Consider the following 20,851-nt stretch of genomic DNA (forward strand, 5'->3'; position numbering starts at 1 on the left):
CAGTCCTACTCGCCCGCTGCAGATAGACCGGTGCCCAAGCAGCCGTCCGGCCCCTCCAGCCCGCGTAGCTGTGAAATCTGTCCTCGCCCTCTATCCCCATTCCCCGCACACAGCCCCAGGCGCTGCGCCACGCCCCGGCCGGGCCAGTCGGGGAAACTGCGCGCTCAGTCTCGCAAAGGCACATCTAGCAATCACAGACTCTCCGAGGAGGGACGGCGCGCGGGAAACGAAAGCGGCTGGAACACAAACTCAAGTCCCCCAAGGCCGCGGTCGATCCCCAAGAAGTTGGAAATCCTCGGGTAGGCTAAGCGGTTTTTTTTTTTTTTTTTTTTCTTTCTTTTTTTAAATGACACGTTGGGGGAAGGGCTGAATGTATCAAAATCATGTAAAATTTCTGTTCTTAGCAACATCCTTGTTATTAGGAATGATGACTAAACTGCCAGGATTATTCTGGACTGTAAGTTATCAAGAGCCCACTAATTTCACATTAAAGCCCATTGACTGCAACGGCGTGATTGAAGGGTTTTTAACAATTAACATAATCAGAAAATGAGCTGAGATAATTTTTATTCAACTCATTACTTTTTAATCATGTATTTCTTTTAATTAATATCTTCTCCGTGAACATAACACAAAGCGGAGCCCCAGTGCTGGCCCAAGCCAGCCTGTGGGACTGAATTTGACACAACCAAACATTGCACCAGCCGCATTCATCGTATCTCTATTGTGGTATTCGCAAAACAGAAAAATCTTGTCCAAAAGTCACCATGTTGTTTTGCAACACAATATAAAGGGGGGAGGGGCTGAAGCTGCACAAGCCATACGATTTTTAAAATTCTACTTGACTTTTATATTTGGGTGCCTTTTTTGGTTTGCAGCCAGACAGACAGATACAAATGAGAAGGAACAAACAGGAGGAAGAACAAGAAGAGGAAAAGGCTTTTGGAAATGAATGTCCCATAGTGGGTTTTGGCTGCTCCTGCATGCCACCAGGGCCAGCTGGAGGAACCTTAGAAGGCACAGAATTGACATCAGCGTGCCCACCTCTGGCCTCACCTAGTGTCAGCTAGGCACCTGGGCCTGGCCCACGCTGTCTGGGCTGAGGTGTTCAGCTTCAGTTCCCCCACCCTAATCAACCTCCTTGGGCTCAGATCCAATGGGATTAAATCCCTCTGCTCCCCAGCCCCAATGGCAAGTGGGCAGAACCTGCAGGCCCTTTCTTTTCAGTTAGGATATTGGACTGCTCAAGTATTTGCATTGTAGTGTTGGTGTCTTGACCCCAATGGCCCACAACACTTCCTGGTAAGCACAACCTGGAAGACGTGATCCGACTCAAATGCTCAAATGGCTCAAATGGGGCAGAAAGTTGGCATTTTGATGGCAAATTGGATTCCAGCTCCCCCCACCCCCCCCACCCCCTGCCCCGGTGGGCACATCTTGCCTGTGGCCTGACCACTGGATCTCCCAAGCCTACCAAAAAAAGGCTGTTTCTGGACTAAGATCTCTCACCCTGTGGGAGCTTCCTCAGCCTCAGAAAAAAGAAACAAAGCCGACCCCTGGTGGAAGAAAATGAAAGTTAAGAATATAAGGAAGGCTTGTGAGGGCCTCCTGCCCAAACATCTGTATATGGGAGAAGGAAGGGAGAAGGAAGAGAGAGTGGGAAAGGGTAAATAATAAAAAGGAAAATTGGAGAAGGCAGAAAACAGCAGAGATCACATGACAGCAGGTGGAATTCAGGTCGAGAGAACTGGGAAGAAGGAGAGACCAAGCCCTTTGGGCTCCTTGGGTCAAGTGTGCATCCTCAGTGCTTGTGGCCTGACTGGTGTCACTGATCAGGCAGGGACCTCTAATTTCTTCTGTTTCTCTCCAGTGAATGTCAGAAGTTCTATGATTACAGAGGGAAGATGGAGGTCTCTGTTAGACACTGGCAGCATCTGCCTGCCTGTCTCAGAGAGCACGCAAGTTCCAGAAACTTCCTTTACTCTAGACAAAGCACTGCCTCCCACCATCCTAACCTGTCAGTCTTAGCTAAGTGATAGTAACTAAGGCAAAAATTCAACGTACCAAGTTCTATCCACTCTGGCAACTGAGAACAACCACTGCTGAGGGGTGTGATGAAGACGCTGTCAGTGGCTGTGTTTCAGTGCATTATAGGAAGACAAATCTACATGGTATGCTTATGTCTCTCCAATGCAAGTGCTAAATGTGGGGGAGAGGGACATGAGGGCAGGCAGACACACAGAGGACACAATTGTTCTGAAATCTGCTTTGATTAAAGCAGGTCAGGAGATCAGTTTGGTGCCCTGGACAGAGGGCAAATTGCCTCTCTTGACAAACCTTGATGAAATAGTTGTAGCACATTTTTGCCAAAGAAATAGACTGCAGAAAACATAATAAGAGGTAAGTACATGTTCCCATGAGAACAGACAGCACTATGTCCCACAGAGTTTTCTCAGTGACAACATATGCTGCTTTTACAGTTTCTCCACTTCGCCTCCCTGGTATAGCCATCATTGCCTTGGGCCAAATCAGACCCAATGACCTAGGCTTGAGATAAGGGACACCAAGTCAACAAAGAGCCCTGGCAAATGAATTATAATTCCTATGGGCACCCCTGGAACAAGAGGCAGAGCTGTGGTGACCCCACTTTGGAACAGGGCACTCTCCTCAGACCACTGTATCTTCTCTTTAAAGCTTTCACGAACTCTTGACACATGCACCCTGTTCAGTTTTTCCTGTTCATCAGAGCATCACGACACACTCAGTACGTCCTAGTATTGTAGCCATTGTTCTGAAAACAGCCAGAATGTTTCGTAGCTTCTCTGGCTAACTTCAAAGGTGATTTTTTTTTACTACTTGGACTGAGTCTGAACACTGTGAAGCAAAGAGAAGAATGTACAGTCATTCAGTTCAGTTCAGTTCAGTCACTCAGTCATGTCTGACTCTTTGTGACCCCACGGACTGCAGCACACCAGGATTCCCTGTCCATCATCAGCTCCTGGAGCTTGCTCAACTTGGACAACTTGGACAAGCTTGGACAACTCATGTCCATTGAATTGGTTATGCCATCCAACTATCTCATCCTCTGTCATTCAATCCTCTCTCCTCCTGCCTTCAATCCTTCCCAGAATCAGGGTCTTTTCCAAGGAGTCAGTTCTTCACATCAGGTGGCCAAAGTATTGGAGTTTCGGCTTCAGCATCAGTCCTTCCAATGAATAGTCAGGACTGATTTCCTTTAGGACTGACTGGTTTGATCTCCCTGAAGTCCAAGGGACTCTCATGAGTCTTCTCCAACACCACAGTTCAAAAGCATCAATTCTTCGGTGCTCAGCTTTCTTAATAGTCCAACTCTCACTTCCATACATGGCCACTGGAAAAACTATAGCTTTGATCAGACGGACCTTCATTGGCAGAGTAATGTCTCTGCTTTTTAATAATGCTGTCTAGGTTTGTCATAGCTTTTCTTCCAAGGAGCAATCGTCTTTTAATTTCATGGCTGCAGTCACCATCTGCAGTGATTTTGGAGCCCAAGAAAATAAAGTCTCTCACTGTTTCCATTGTTTCCCCACCTATTTGCCATGAAGTGATGGGACTGGATGCCATGATCTTCGTTTTTTGAATGCTGAGTGTTAAGCCAGTACTTTCACTCTCCTCTTTCATCAAGAGGCTCTTTAGTTCCTCTTTGCTTTTTGCCATAAGGGTGGTGTCACCTGCCAATCTGAGGTTATTGATATTTGTCCCAGCAATCTTGATTCCAGCTTGTGCTTCATCCAGCCCAGAATTTTGCATGATGTACTCAGCATATAAGTTAAATAAGCATTAAAACAATTCAAGTTTTGAATGTGTCAGTGTCATGTGTCAGTGAAGCAGAAGTTCAACTTGATTTTCTATCTTCCGCATTTTCTGAAGATTAGAAATAAGATCTAAAAATGAATAAATTCAGGTTCTTTTTTTTCTTCCATTGTTTGGGCAACTATATATTAGAGGTGAATTTCACATTGCACAGAATCAGGAGGCCTACAATGTCTTGTTCTGGTTTGAGTGAAGCTCAGGTTGATCAGTGGAGAAGGCACTGGTGACCCACTCCAGTACTCCTGCCTGGAAAATCCCATGGATGGAGGAGCCTGGTAGGCTGCGGTCCATGGGGTCTCTAAGAGTTGGACATGACTGAGCGACTTCACTTTCACTTTTCACTTTCATGCACTGGAGAAGGAAATGGCAACCCACTCCAGTGTTCTTGCCTGGAAAATCCCAGGGACGGAGGAGCCTGGTGGGCTGCCACCTATGGGGTCGCACAGAGTCGGACACGACTGAAGCGACTTAGCAGCAGCAGCAGCAGATTGATCAGTGTGTTCAGGTGATATCACTCCCTCATTATAAAGTTCCCATTACTCTATAACTTTGAATCAGGCATTTCACTAGGAGAAGCACATCATCCTTTTCAAAGCATATTTCAAGTAAATTATTTTTTTTTACCAGTGATACATATCAATTTTCTTATTGTATAGAGGAGTGACAGAGAAGTCACTTTGGGGGCAACATAGTGCCTTTGGGGCACACACAAATCCAAAATTCAAATCTTCTGATGTCTGACTCCAAATCCTTTTCTATGACAAGAAACATGACAGGCAATAATGCTTCCTGGTGTCCTGCAACTTGAAATCAAAGGAGTATTTAAAAACTGGACTTAAAGAGTTAGTCTTTGACTTAAAAATCTTAATTGGGAATTAATCAGCTTGGATCACTCTGGTCTGGAACACCAGATACAAGAAATTTGATTTGCTTAGTAATGAACATCTGAAAGCCCAAATCCCATCTTCATTGTTTGAGTCAACTTTTTGTTTGCATAGTTTTTGACAGATAAACCAAAGGGGATACTCTTCTCACTCAGAAATATTCTGGTCCCCAGAACTGGCTGTTTATAATAAAGGCTGTTTGTGTTTAGCTAAAAGTATCAGAAACACAAATTCCAGGGTCTTGAACAAGCAGGATTTTATTTTCCTTACACAATGAGAAGGCCAGAGGTCAGCAGCTGCTTTGCTTTAGTGACTTAATGATTATAGGATAGCTGTTGTCTCTCAGTCTTTTCCGCAGGGTCTCAAGGTGGCTGTTGCATGTCCAGTCATTATTTCTGCATTCAAGACAGAAGACGGGAGCTCAAGAAAAGGCCATGCCAGCCACATCTATTCCTGTCAATTAGGGAAACATATGCTTCACCAGAACCCCCCTAGCAGTATTCTTTTGGGTCAGAACTGGGTCATATGGCATCCTAAACTGCTAGAGAGCTGGGAAAGCTGTATCTGGCATTCAAATCTCTATTGTAGAGACAGCAAGAGAGAGATGGTGGTTGGGCATAAATGAAATGCTGATCCACCTACATCAAGCCCAACCCTCTTTGTTCTCTGACACATATTATCTCCTACATTTTCATGAAACCAAGTCATTCATTCTGCAGAATGGTAAGCAATAAGAATACCCTTATTCCTGACTTCTTTGACCACAAGGGATGGTAGTCAGACAAAGATTGGCTCCACATATGGAATGAAATTAAGTCAAAGAAAAACAAAGACAGTATATTAAAGCATATATATGGAATCTAGAAAAAAATGGTACTGATGAACCTATGTGCAGGGAAGGAATGGAGATATAGATGTAGAGAATGGACTTATGGATACAGGGAAGGAAGGAAAAAGTGGGACAAATTGAGAAGGTGGCATTGACATATATACACTACCATATGTAAAACAGATAGCTAGTGGGAAACTGCTGTATAACACAGGGAGCCTAGCCTGGTGCTCTGTGACGACCTAGATGGGTAAGATGGGGTGGGAGTGGGAAGGAAAGAATAGTTATGACTGATTCATGTTGTAGGACAGAAACCAACACAACATTGTAAAACAATTATCCTCCAATTGAAAATTTTTTTAAAAAGATTGGTTCCAACCTCTAGGAGGCAATGAGTACCTTGAGTGCTGAGGTATATGAAGTTGAATTTTACTAGTCTTTGAATTCATGGTTTGTTTAAGGCTATTAGAGAATTTTAAAGATATCAGACTGGGTTGGAGTGAGAGTGAGAAATACTGGAAGAGCTGCAGAGCACAAAATGTAAGACAGGCTATCAACAAAAAGTCTACAAACAACAAATGCTGGAGAGGATGTGGAGAAAAGGGAAACTTTGAACACTGTTGGTGGCAATGTAAATTGGTACAGCAACTATGGAAAACAGTATGGTATGTCCTCAAAAAACTAAAAATGGAACTAACATATGATCCAGCAATTCCACTCCTGGATATATATCTGGAAAAATGAAAACACTAATATGAAAGGATACACACACCCTAGTGTTCACAGCAGCTATTGTGTGAACTATTTATAATAGCCAAGACATGGAGCAACCCAAGTGTCCATCAATAGATGACTGAGGGACATCCCTGGTGGCCCAGCAATTAAGACTCTGTGCATCCAAGGCAGGTGACGTGGGTTCAATCCCTGGTCATGGAAATAAGATCCCACATGCTGTACAGTGCAGCCAAAATATTTAAAAAATAATAATAATTAAAACATAGACAACTGAATTGAGAAGATAGTCTGTGACTCAGTTATAGAAAATGAAATACTGCCATTTGCAGCAATGTGGATGGGCCTAGAGAATATTATGCTTTAGTGGGATAAGTCAGACAGATAAAGACAAATACTATATGATATCACTTATATGTGGAATCTAAAAAGGTAATACAAATGAATGTATGTGCATAACAGAAACAGACTCACAGATATGGGAAGTAAACTGTGGTTACCAAAGGGGAGAGGTTATAATGTGTGTAATCCCTATACTACACAGTATATCCTTGTTGCCTATTTATTTTATATAGAGTAATTTGTATCTGGATGAAGCATAAGCTGGAATCAAGACTGCTGGGAGAAATATCAATAACCTCAGATACACAGATGACACGACCCTTATGGCAGAAACCAAAGACCTAAAGAGCCCTCTTGATGAAAGTGAAATAGGAGAGTGAAAAAGTAGGCTTAAAACTTTACATTCAGAAAACTAAGATTATGGCATCCAGTCCCATCACTTCATGGCAAATAGATGGAGAAACAATAGAAACAGTGACAGACTTTATTTTGGGGGGCTCCAAAATCACTGCAGATGGTGATTGCAGCCGTGAAATTAAAAGAAAGATGCTTGCTCCTTAGAAGAAAAGCTATGACCAACCTAGACAGCATATTAAAAAGCAGAGACATTACATTGCCAACCAAGGTCCATCCAGTTAAGGCTATGGTTTTTCCAGTTGTCATGTATGGATGGGAGAATTGGACCTCAAAGAAAGCTGAGCACCGAAGAATTAATGCTTTTGAACTGTGGTGTTGGAGAAGACTCATGAGAGTCCCTTGGACTTCAAGGAGACCAAACCAATCAATCCTAAAGGAAATCAGTACTGAATATTCATTGGAAAGACTGATGTTGAAGCTGAAACTCCAATACTGATGCAAAGAATTGACTCCTTGGAAAAGACCCTGATGCTGGGAAAAACTGAAGGCAGGAGAAGGGGACAACGGGATGAGATGGTTGGATGCCAACACTGACTCAATGGATATGAGTTTGAGCAAGCTCCGGGAGTTGGTGATGAACAGCCTGGTGTGCTGCAATCCATGGGGTTGCAAAGGGTCAGACATGACTGAATGACTGAACTGAACTGAACTGAAGTAATACCTTATGATGGAGCATAACCTGCAGAAATACTGAATCACTGTGCTGCACACTTGAAACTAACATAATAAAATCAACTATACTTCCATTAAAAAAAAAGCCAGGGTACTATGAGTCAGAAAGCAGTCCTGACAACAGGAGATTTCCACTATAGAAGGATTTCTAGTTACTTCTGTCCAAAAATGTCTGCTACATGTGATTTCTAAATGTTTGAAAATTCCTTCAACAGTGGGAAAAACCTGTAACAATGTTAAAACTCAAAAAGTTCTGGAAGGGTAACATTAACTTACATTAAAAAAAAAACTTAAGAGCCTCCAGTAAAATGTCATTCTTATTTAAATAAAGTTCAGATTCTTCACCCCAGAAGCCAAAAGTGGACAGTCAGCCCTCTTGTTTCCTCGTAGTACAGCAGAGATATGGTTAGAACATTAAGAAAAGATTCTACTCAAGGCTAACTAGAAAAAGGGATGATAAATGGAAATAAACACAGTTTGTAAGACAGCATGACCCATGATTAAAGACTCACACCATCAGTCAGAGAATGCAGAGAGAGAAATCTTTAGGTTCTCCTTCCTCTACCTAGTAGATGCCACTTTGACCTCAATCAGTCAAGCATGAACTTAGTGCTATTTAAACTCCCAGGAATCTAACTTGAGAGAGGCTGTCTCCCTCCTTAGATTCTGACCAGTGTTCTAGTTTTGTGTCTGAGCTTTCCAAACTTAGTCAGATGACTGACGTCTCCCCAACCCCCACCCCGCAAATGACCTCCCTCTTCAGATGAGAAGTGTATTCATAAGACTGAGTTCTGATCTTGACCCTGGCAAGCCCCAGTGGAATATTCTTCACATTAGAATAGAAGTAAGTTCCAAACTTTATACACAAATGGGGTATAGAAAATCATGGCTGGTGGAGGTGGGGGCATATAACGGGAATGTAATGTCCATACAAGGGCTAGTATTAGCTTCTCTTGAGTGGAGAAGGACTATCTGAAGGAGAAATGAGGGGAAACTACCAAACATGGAAATGAGCAAAAGGGTAACTGTAGGGTCAAAAAATATCTTATGTTTTCCAAACAGGTAGTAAAGAAGTGCATTAGTATTTCTTTGTGGGAACTCCAGACGCTTTGTTTCTGAGAACTCCCTGGGAGTCTTACATGCTGTCCCTAGAACTAGTCCTGTGGCCATCCTGGGACATCAGCCCTTTTCCTCTGATATGCTCTAGTAATGTGTCCTATTTTGTCCCAACAAAGTCTCCATTCTGGGCACCGCTCATCTCTGCACCAGCCTGAACGTGCAAGTGCCCTGAAATACTATCAGGACATACTCCTGGCTCTCCTCCCCTCACAGATAAGTCCCTGATCCTTCCTGAAGAGTCACTAATGTTGATGCCTCTGAAGACTCAAGATCTTAACTTTTTACAGACAGCATAATTTAAAAAACTATATCTTTTAGTTCTTGCTGGTTTAGTTCTTTCAGATCCTTTGCTTAGAAGAAGAGGATTTTAAGGGGCTGAACTTGAGAAGCCAGTATAAGCCAAATTTCTTATTATGCTCAAAATCACTTCTCTACCTATCCCTTTGTCCCTGAACCAAATGTCAAGCCCCTGGCCTCAGGAATCCATTATTTCTCAGCAAGCCCTTGGGTTTCTCAAGCTCCAGACTTTAGCAGCTGCCTTCCCACACCCTCACACCTCCAACCCCACCGATGTGCTCAGATGTGTGAATCCCAGAGCTCATCTCCATTAGGCTTATGCTGGGACCTCTGCTATATGTGTTTTCCGCCTCACTACTTTTCTATTTTTCTGCTGCCAGGTAGGTCTCCAGCACCAGTGTCCATATGGTAGAAGAAGCACCCCGAAATGGCTGCTGCCAGTGTCTACATTCCCAGGGTGAGCCGCAGTTGCTTCCTGCCTCTCCAGAAGACTCTTCAAGGTTAGTAAGGAAGTCTGACCCAGGCTCCTCTCAAATCACTGCTTCTGCTCTGGGTCCCAGAGTATGCGAGAGTTAGTGTGTGCCCTTAAGAGTGAAGTCTCTATTTGCCCCAGCACTCTAGGACTCCTGAAAGTAAAGCCCACTGGCCTTCAAAGCCAAACGTCTAGGGGCTTGTCTTCCTCATGCAGTACTCCCAGGCTGGGGAGCCCAATGTGGGGCTCAGACTTCTCACTCCTTTGGGAGAATCTGCAAAGTAATTATTCTCAAGTTTGTTGGTCACCCACCTGGGAGTATTGGACTTGACTGAACTGTGAGTCCAGCCCTCCAAACTGTCTTGTTGTGGTTCCTTCTTTAGTTGTAGATCTTTCTTGGTAGGTTTCAGTGGTTTGCACTGATAGTTGTTCTGTGGATAGTTGTGTGTGTGTGGATAGTTTTTGGTGTGTCTATGAACTCCTCAGGTGGCCTCAGGGTCTTTCTACTCTGCTATTGTATCTTCTTCATCTTTTTAAAAAAATCTCTGAATAATATGTGACCATATGGATATACCACAAGTTTATCCATTCACTTTTCATTGCTTCAAGTATTTTGCAAATTATGAAAATACTAGTAACATTTGTTGAAATACTGACACAGTGGTATAAAAACATATATAAATTTGGAATAGGCTGGATATAGATAATTATATAAAATAATGTAGGATAAGGAGGTATAGCAAAAAAATTAAGAGGGAAGGTTTATTCAACAAATGTCATAGAGATAACTAGTTGACAATTTGAAAATAGCAAACTGTTTAGGATTTCATCTTACATATTTGGGCTACTTAACAGTTCTCTCACTGTCCATAAGCTGTTTCATAAAAGGATTCTTTCATTCATCAAAATAAAAGGTAAATAGAAGGTAGTGAGTAGTATTAATCCCTTTCCCTGGAAGGGCTGCTGTTTCGTGGACAGTGTGGTACTCAAGTAGACAGAACCTGACCAACATGTTGCTACTGTAGACTAGGTAGGTCCATCTGTAAATGGGAGTGCGTGCATGTGTGACAAGTTGCTTCAGTCATGTCCAACTCTCTGAGCCCCATGGACTTAGCCTGCCAGGCCCCTCTGTCTATGAGATTCTCCAGGCAAGAATACTGGAGTGTGTTGCTGTGCCCTCCTCCAGGGGATCTTTCTGACCCAGGGATAGAATCTGAGTCTCTTATGTCTCCTGCATCAGCAAGTAGGTTATCACTAATGCTACCTGGGAAGCCCAAACAGGGGTTCAGCACAAGTCAATTTTGCAGCTTTCTCATGTATTTATAGAGGTCCCTAGAGCAGTAACATGTAGGGATGAAGAAACTTATTTTTCTTGTTTCAGTTAGGAGAGTTTAGGTTATGTTTTAGTAACAACCTCAAATCTTAGTGGTTTATAAGAACAAAGATTTATTTATTGCTCATGAATAGCTCAGTTGGTAAAGAATCTGCCTGCAATGCAGGAGACCCAGGTTCGGTTCCTGGGTTGGGAAGATCCCCTGGAGAAGGAAATGGCAACCCACTCCAGTATTCTTGCCTGGAAAATCCCATGGGCAGAGGAGCCTGGCAGGCTACAGTCCATGGGATCGCAAGAGTCAGACGTGACTTAGCAACTAAACCGCCAACCATGCTACATAGCCACTGCAGTGAGGCTAGAGGCTTCTGCTCCTTGCTTTTCCACTCTGAGACCCAGGCTAATGGAACAAATTACCTTCTCCAATACTGCCAGTTGCCACGACCAATAGAAAGAGGATTTTGAAAGGTCTTGTATAAACAGTCAAATGTTCTAGCCCAAAAGAGATCTGCTCAAAATTCATTAGCCAGAATTAGTCACATGGTTCTTTTCAACCACATGCTTTACTAAGCCCACCCCAGCTTTGAGAAGAAAGAAGGGGAACTATATATGTGATAGGTGGTAATTTTAAGAATTTAGTACCAGGGAAGTTTCATCTTCTATAAAGGATAATTATGTTTGTCATTTTCTGATAATGAGAATTTTGTAACTACCAATAACAGGTGCCAGGAATTCTACACATTTTTCTTTTACTCCTTATTATAAAAGTACAGTTGCTACTAGATGGGAACACTGTGGCTTCATGTGGTTAAATAGGTAAATTAGAGGTAAATAGTAAGTGCCAGACCAGGAGCTGAACCTCATGTTGATAGACTAAGTATAGGGCTAAATTTCACAATAGGTCATTTGCTAGCTCCTGCAGTCCATGGGGTCTCGAAGAGTCAGACACGACTGAGCGACTTCACTTTCGCTTCTCACTTTCATGCATTGGAGAAGGAAATGGCAACCCACTCCAGTGTTCTTGCCTGGAGAATCCCAGGGATGGGGGAGCCTGGAGGCCTGCCGTCTGGGGTTGCACAGAGTCGGACACGACTGAAGCGACTTAGCAGCAGTAGCAGCAGTAGCAGCAGTATGATTAGCATAAGAGATTCCTTTTTTTTCCCCCCAGCTTTAAAAAAATCCTTATATTAATTTTAAGCTTATGTATATCTTTTTGTGTGTTATCTCAAATATTTTTAAGTACCAGGGAAAATTTATAGCAAGTATCTCAAAAGTATTCATATCTTATATAAATAACTCATACACACTGAAAAAGGAAACATTAAAACTTCAAAAAATCAGTAGGAAAAATCACAGATATTCCCAAAAAAAAGAGAGGGAAATCTGGTTTTATAGAAAGCAAAATATGTTCAAATGTACTAGTTAATAACAAAAAACCCACCTATATTAAATTTTTTTAAATTATCCAATTTTGGCAAGGTTTTGGTATAACTGAGGTACTTGTGCATTACATAAATTATTATAAACTAACAGTTATTTGGGATATAACTGGAACCCACATGAAGATTCACAAAAATGATCATTTTATTTAATTCAACAACTATAAATATTAATCCCAAGGAAAAATTTTAAAGATAGGAAATATAAAATATGTGAAAATGTTTATTACAGTGTTAAAATTGAAAGTGATATGGTGTGGTTACATTATGAAATGTCTACTCAATGAAATATGCTGTCATTGAAAATTATAAGTATGAAGACATTCTGCTGCTGCTGCTGCTAAGTCGCTTCAGTCGTGTCCGACTCTGTGCGACCCCATAGACAGCAGCCCACCAGGCTCCCCCGTCAGATTCTCCAGGCAAGAACACTGGAGTGGGTTGCCATTTCCTTCTCCAATGCATCAAAGTGAAAAGTGAAAGTGAAGTCGCTCAGTCGTGTCAGACTCTTAGCGACACCATGGACTGCAGCCTACCAGGATCCTCCGTCCATGGGATTTTCCAGACAAGAGTACTAGACATGAAAAATATATATGCTAGATATGTTACATGATTACAAGTACGAAAATATATATATATCATGGCAAAAGAATATATAAAGAATAGTGATAATGGCTGCTCTATAATGTTGAATCATTGTTAGCCACTCCCCCCCCACTATTCCAATATTCATTTAATACCTTTATATGATTTTCACAGTAACTATAACTTGGAAGAATATTAAGTATACTTCATTGACATGGCCTCTACAATTTACAAACCCTAAGGAATATGCTTTTATTCTGTAAGACACACAGGAAGGTAAGAAAGATGGCAATCTTAAGGGACTAGGTTGCTTTCATGGAGAAACAGTAGCAAACCAGGTGGGAACACAGGTCCAGAACCGGGAGTTTATACACAAGAACACTAGGTGTGGACAGGCTCCCTCACACTGGATCCGGTCAAGATGAGATATCATGGGATAGCAGAGGAGAGCTCATGGTCTTTGCTGGTCATTAACTTTCAAAAAGAAGGGAGAAGAGTTAAGCTAAATGTCCTTAGTTCTTAGAAGAATTTAGAACTCTTCTAAAATTCACCAATCAAATAAGTCTCTTTACTTGCTCTGCAGTGAAGTAAGTAAAGGGATGGAGAGGCCAGGAGTATTACACTAATTGAGTTCTTTGAACATGGGGAGTTCTTTAAAACTGGGGAGTGGAGAATGTATTTGAAAATAAGAACAACTAAAAATAAATGGGATTAGGCATTCAACACCAGAAGCTACAAAAAAAAAAAAAAAATCCATAGAAAGTAGAGTAAAAGAAAAAATAAAGATAAAATTAGAAATTAAAATGAAAACAAACAGAAAAATAAATATATGATTAACAAAACCAAGTGCAGTTTGTTTGAAAAGACCAAAAAGATAGACATACCTTTTATAACATAATCAAGAAAATAAGATAGTGGCATTAAGTGAACATTACTAGAAATTTTAAAGGGCAACACAACTACAGAAGTTGTAAATAATTTAAAAATCAGGAACATTTTATTAATTTTGCCGGTGTGTTTGGAAAAGGATATAATAGTCAATTTTCTAGAAAAATAAAAATCACTAACAGTCAAGAAGGAACAGAAAAACTGAATAGAGCAATAACTGTTAAGAAAATTTTACTGGTATAGAAAACTATTCCTCTGAAAAGTATAAGGCTGTTTTAAAATATACTCAGGATTTATTTTAATCAGGTATTAAGACCTTAAGCCACAAAAGTTATTGTCATGAAGGAAGAAGTTTTTATACTTTCAGATCTCTAGAAATAGAAGGCACAACATGCCAAGCAGAGGGGCCACAAATGAAAGCAGGGATGATCAAGAGGCAGAAGGAGCAAGGAGGAAGGTATAACCAGCTCCTTGATTGTGGTTTTTAGTGGGAAGGAATGGATGGGGCATGGTAGGCAAACTGAGCACATTTAGAACTGGATAGGCTGGCAGTTCTGGCAGGCTCTGGGCTATAAGGGGGTAGTTCCTAGTTGTCCAGTTTACTGGCCCTAGGATGATTTACCACTGGGGGATAAAAGTCCCAGACTACAGCACTCAGATAAAAGGAGGGAGATCTAGACTAGGGTTGTTTGGTTTGCACAACAAAGACGTTGTTGTTCAGTCACTAAGTTGTGTTTGACTCTTTGTGATCCCATGGACTGCAGCATGCCAGGCTTCCCTGTCCTTCACTATACCCCAAAGCTTGCTCAAACTCCTGTCCATTGAGTTGGTGATGCTATCCAACCATCTCCTCCTCTGTTGCCCCTTTCTCCTCCTGCCTTCAACCTTCCCCAGCATCAGGTTTTTTTTCCAATGAGTTGGCTGTTTGAATCAGGCGGCCAAAGTACTGGAGTTTCATCATCAGTCCTTCCAATGAATATACAGGGTTGTTTCCTTTAGGATTAACTAGTTTGATCTCCTTGCTGTCCAAGGGTCTCTCAAGCAGTCACTAAGTCATGTCTGACTCTTATGAACCCACAGACTAGAGCCCACGAGGCTCCTCCGTCCATGAGATTTCCCAGGCAAGAATACTGGAGTGGGTTGCCATTTCCTTCTCTAGGGGATCTTCCCGACCCAGGGATCGAACCCAGATCTTTTGCACTGCAGCCAGTCTCCTACATTACAGGCAGATTGTTTAACAACTGAGCCACCAGGCAAGCCATCAAGAGTCTTCTCCAGCACCACAATTTGAAAGCATCAATTCTTCAGTTCTCAGCTGTCTTTATGGTTCATCTCTCACCTCTCTACATGACTACTGGAAAAACCATAGCTTTAACTATATGGACCTTTGTCAATAAAGTGATGTTTCTTCTTTTTAATATGCTGTCTAGGTTGGTCATAGCTTTCCTTCCAAGGAGCAAACATTTTTTTTTAATATATTTATTTTAATTGGAGGTTAATTACTTTACAATATTGTATTGGTTTTGCCATACATCAACATGAATCTGCCACGGGTATACACGTGTTCCCCATCCTGAACCCCCCTCCCACCTCCCTCCCCGTACCATCCCTCTGGGTCATCCCAGTGCACCAGCCCCAAGCATCCTGTATCATGCATCGAACCTGGACTGATGATTCATTTTATATATGATATTATACATGTTTCAATGCCATTCTCCCAAATCAACCCACCCTGTCCCTCTCCCACAGAGTCCAAAAGAATGTTCTTGAAAGAGGAGCAAGCATCTTTAAATTTCATGGTTGCAGTCACCGTCTGCAGTGATTCTGGAGCCCAAGAAAATAAAATCTGTCACTGTTTTCATTCTTCCATCTATTTGCCATGAAGTGATGGAACCAGATCCCATGTTCTTAGTTTTTTGAATGCTGAGTTTTAAGCCAGATTTTTCTCTCTCACCTTCATCAAGAGGCTCTTTAGTTCCTCTTCGCTTTCTGCCATTAGAGTGGTATCAACTGCATATCTGAGGTTGCTGATATTTCTTCCGGCAGTCTTAATTCCAGCTTGGGATTCATCCAGCCCAGGATTTCATCTGATGTACTCTGCAGAAAAGTTCAATAAGCAGGGTGACAATATAGTCTTTTTGTACTCCTTTCCCAGTTTTGAACCAGTCAGTTGCTCTATGTCCAGTTCTAACAGTTGCTTCTTGACCTGCATACAGGTTTCTCAGGAGACAGGTAAGGTGGTCTGGCATTCTCATCTCTAAGAATTTTCTACAGTTTGTTGCGATCCATATAGTCAAAGGCTTTAGTGCAGTCAGTAAAGCAGAAGTAGATGTTTTTCCTGAACTCCGTTGCTTTCTCTATGATCCAAGAAAGGTTGACAATTTGACCTCTGGTTCTTCTGCCTTTTCTAAATCCAGTTTGTACATCTGGAAATTCAGGAACAAAGACATGCTCAAAGGCAAAATTGTTTGTTATGTCTCTGAATAGTCTAGTCCAGGAAGGAGCAGTCCCTCCTCAAGTCTATAAGGCCCCAAGATGTCAAGGCATCATAAAATATCAAACATTAAAAAAAAAACATGATTAATATACAGGCATAGGTGAGTTATACCAGTCCATGAAGAAAGAAAAATTGTATCCTTGCAAACTGTCCTAGAAAAAAGGAGAGGGAAAGCTACCAAATTCATTTTATGAAGCTGGAATAACCTTGAAACCCAAAGTGAAGTAGAAGAAAATAAAACTTTAATCTCATGAGCACAAATGCAAAATAAATTGAGTGCAAAAATGATAACTTTAGGTAACTATTAATTTAATTGACCATATTAACATACCAAAGAATAAATATTATATGATTATCTCAAAAGATACATTTAAAATCATTTGATAAAATGCAATCCCCACTCATGACTTTAAATAACCTCTCAGTAAAATATTAATAGAAGAGAATTTCCCTAACCTGATTATTTGGTATCTACTAAAAACATACACAAACAGTATGCTAAGTATTTTAAAACTTCAGAAAAATTCCCTTTTAAAGTTGGAAACAAGATAATACTATATACTATCACTCCTATTATTCAACATTATACAGAGATCCTTGGAAATCCACTGAGATTTAGAGGTTTAAAGATCTAAAATATATGCTTTACTGTTCTTAGTTATGAGCAATAGATACTGTTGACTCTGGCTGATTAAGCAGAAAGAGCTTACTACGAGAATATCTGTCAGTTCACAGAATCATTGGGAGAGTTGAAACACCAGGCTTATGGCTGCATTTCCACAAGAGCCCATAACATGTGGTAGAAACAGTCTGAGAAGAAATCCTCTGCTGCCACCATTGAGCCTCAGACATTACTGTTGGACCACTGTCACGTCTACTCCTGCAAGCTGACTGCAGCTGCTACTCCTGCTGACACCAACGCTACCTCTGCTCCGTCACTGTTGTTACTGTCACTGCTATCACTACCAGAGTCATTAAATGCCTATTCCTCAGCTGCAAAGAAGGCTGGGAGAGAAGTCTGAAATATTTTAAGCTCCTAACGAGGAAGAAGTCTTTGTCTTACAACCAGACTCATAATGCAGGAAATTCCTTAAACACAGAAAGGAGCTGAGATGCTGGATGCGCAAAATAAATGACAAATATACACCCCGAAAGAAAAAGTAAAAATGGCTCTTATTTGAAGATGCTACAATAATCTACATGGAAAATTTAAGGTAAATTATAGGCAATCTTGTAAAATTAATGGTGAAATTTATAACATACAAATCAACAGCATTTCTATAAATCAGCAATAAAAAATTAAAAATCTAACAGGAAAGAAAGATAACATTCACTATATTAAACATACTATAAGGTATCTGGGACTAAATCTAACAAAAGATGTATACTTTTTTACAGAAGAAAACTACAGCATATTATGAAGGATATAAGGAAGGCTTGTTAAAAATGGAGGTAATACTATGTTCTTGTTTGGGAAGACTCAGTTTCAGGATATGTGTAAATTTAAAATAATTCCAATAAAAATCCCACCTGGATTTTTATGCAACTTGAGAATCTGATTAAAATGCAAATGGAAGAACAAATATCTACAAATATTCCAAACAATTCTGAAAAAAAATGAACAAGGAAGTGGGACCTGTTCTTTAAAGTATTTAGTAATTATAAAGTTTTGGCAATTAAGATAGTTTGGTATTGGTTCAGGAATGTTCAAAGAGATCAGCTGAGTGAAACAGAAATTCCAGAAACAGAACTCATGCCTTTAAGGGATACTAATCTATGACAGAACTGATATTTAAAATCAGGGGTGAGAGGACAGATGAGTTAATAAATGAAGTTGGAACTCACTTTCCATACAGAAAATTAAGATCCCTACTTCACACAAAACAGAAAAGCAAATTTAAAATAGATTAAAGCTCTAAGTGTAAAAACCCAAAGCTTGTAAACTGCTTGAAGAAAATATAGACAGTGTCTTTAGCATTTTGGATCACAGAAGATTTCTTGAACTAGAAACAAAAACCATAAATCATAAAGGCCAAGAACTAATATTTGGCTATATTAAAACTGTTTTTTATAAAACAAAAGGCATATAATCAAAGTGTAATGAAAAGCACAAACAATCCAGTAGGAAGATGGTCATAGTATGTGAACACCAGAGACTAAAGAGACTAAAAAATCCAAATGATTTATCAACATGTGAAAAGATGATCAGCTTTATAGGTAATCAGGAAAAAGAAAAAAAGTAAAATAACAATGAGATAGCATGTATTACCAGCTAAGGGTTGGCATGCAAGCTGGGTAAATGTAAATCTCTTAAACTACTGGCATAAGTATAAACAGGTATAATCACTTTAGAAGAACAATTTGCAAATATATAATAATATTTCAATAACTTCTAGGTTTTTAGAAACTCTTGCTTATGTACTCAAAGAGACATAACCAGAGATGTTAATTGTCACTTCATTTGTAACACCAAAAATAAAAAAGGAAATAAATGTCCATTAATAGGAAAATGAATGAGTAGAATTTTCAGTAAAATGTGTTAATCCATAGACCGAACACTGAAGAGTGGATACAAGGTACTTACTAGATCTAAATTGATCAATGAATAGATGTCAAAAATATAATATTGAGATGAAAGAGCAAGATGCATAATAATTCACACATTATGTAACCATTTCTGTAAATGAAAACATGTAACATTTACATACTTATATATACAAAATGTTCACTGATAGGTATTTATACAAAAGTATATAGTGAAAAAGTTGGCTTAAAACTCAACATTCAGAAAATGAAGATCATGGCATCCAGTCCCATCACTTCATGGGAAATAGATGGGGAAACAGTGGAAACAGTGTCAGACTTTATTTTTGGGGCTCCAAAATCATTGCAGATGGTGACTGCAGCCATGAAATTAAAAGATGCTTACAACTTGGAAGAAAAGTTATGACCAACCTAGACAGCATATTCAAAAGCAGAGACATCACTTTGCCAACAAAGGTCTGTCTAATCAAGGCTAGGGTTTTTCCTGTGGTCATGTATGGATGTGAGAGTTGGACTGTGAAGAAAGCTGAGCACTGAAGAATAGATGCTTTTGAACTGTGGTGTTGGAGAAGACTCTTGAGAGTCCCTTGGACTGCAAGGAGATCCAACCAGTCCATTCTAAAGGAGATCAGCCCCGGGATTTCTTTGGAAGGAATGATGCTAAAGCTGAAACTCCAGTACTTTGGCTACCTCATGCGAAGAGTTGACTCATTGGAAAAGACTCTGATGCTGGGAGGGATTGGGGGCAGGAGGAGAAGGGGATGACAGAGGATGAGATGGCTGGATGGCATCACTGACTCGATGGATGTGAGTCTGAGTGAACTCTGGGAGTTGGTGATGGACAGGGAGGCCTGGCGTGCTGCGATTCATAGGGTCGCAAGGAGTTGGACACGACTGAGCGACTGAACTGAACTGAACTGATATAATGATTAGCTATTTTAAAGATATACATTCAGTTCAGTTCAGTTCAGTCGCTCAGTTGTGTCCGACTCTTTGTGACCCCATGAACCGCAGCACGCCAGGCCTCCCTGTCCATCACCAACTCTCGGAGTCCACCCAAACCCATGTTCATTGTGTCAGTGATGCCATCCAACCATCTCATCCTCTGTCGTCCCCTTCTCCTCCTGCCCTCAATCTTTACCAGCATCAGGGTCTTTTCAAATGAGTCAGCTCTTCGCATCAGGTGGCCAAAGTACTGGAGTTTCAGCTTCAACATCAGTCCTTCCAATGAACACCCAGGACTGATCTCCTTTAGGATGGACTGGTTGGATCTCCTTGCAGTCCAAGGGACTCTTAAGAGTCTTCTCCAACGCAACAGTTCAAAAACATCAATTCTTCGGCACTCAGCTTTCTTTGTAGTCCAACTCTCACATCTATACATGACCACTGGAAAAACCCTAGCCTTGACTAGATGGACCTTTGTTGACAAAGTAATGTCTCCACTTTATAATATGCTGTCTAGGTTAGTCATAACTTTCCTTCCAAGAAATAAGCATATTTTAATTTCATGGCTGCAGTCACCATTTGCAGTGATTTTGGAGCCCAGAAAAATAAAGTCAGCCACTGTTTCCATTGTTTCTCCATCTATTTGCCATGAAGTGATATACATTAGCCAGCCCCCAAGATGGCTTTCAATGAATCCTGCCTCCTAGACTTCATGCTCTGGTATAATTTCCTCCCCTTAAGTTTGGCCTAGGCTTAGTGACTTGCTTGTAATGAACAGAGTCACTTTCAAGATGAAGTATAAAAAACTGTGACTTCTCCTTTGTTGGCTCTGGCTCTTCTAGCTTTGATGAAGTAAGTTTCATGTTGTGAGCTGCTCTTGTGGCAAAGAATTGAAGGCAGCCTCTAGCCAAGAGCCAGGAAGAACTGTAGTCCTCAGTACAACAATTCTCAAGGAACTGAATCCTGCCAACAACCAGTGAGTGAACCTGGAAGTGGATTCTGCCCCAGTT

The 20,851-nt window shown here is 40.8% G+C and overlaps 1 long non-coding RNA gene across 1 annotated transcript; it reads left to right on the forward strand.

Moving 5' to 3' along the window:
• Positions 1-140: 140 nt before the first annotated feature.
• On the forward strand, positions 141-19,004 carry LOC133253874 (uncharacterized). Its single transcript, XR_009738482.1, has 3 exons — positions 141-299; positions 9,525-9,644; positions 17,081-19,004. It is a non-coding gene; the product is annotated as an uncharacterized LOC133253874 (long non-coding RNA).
• Positions 19,005-20,851: the final 1,847 nt, after the last annotated feature.

The sequence above is a fragment of the Bos javanicus genome, chromosome 9 (assembly GCF_032452875.1).
Source record: "Bos javanicus breed banteng chromosome 9, ARS-OSU_banteng_1.0, whole genome shotgun sequence".
Classification (NCBI taxonomy): Eukaryota; Metazoa; Chordata; class Mammalia; order Artiodactyla; family Bovidae; genus Bos; species Bos javanicus.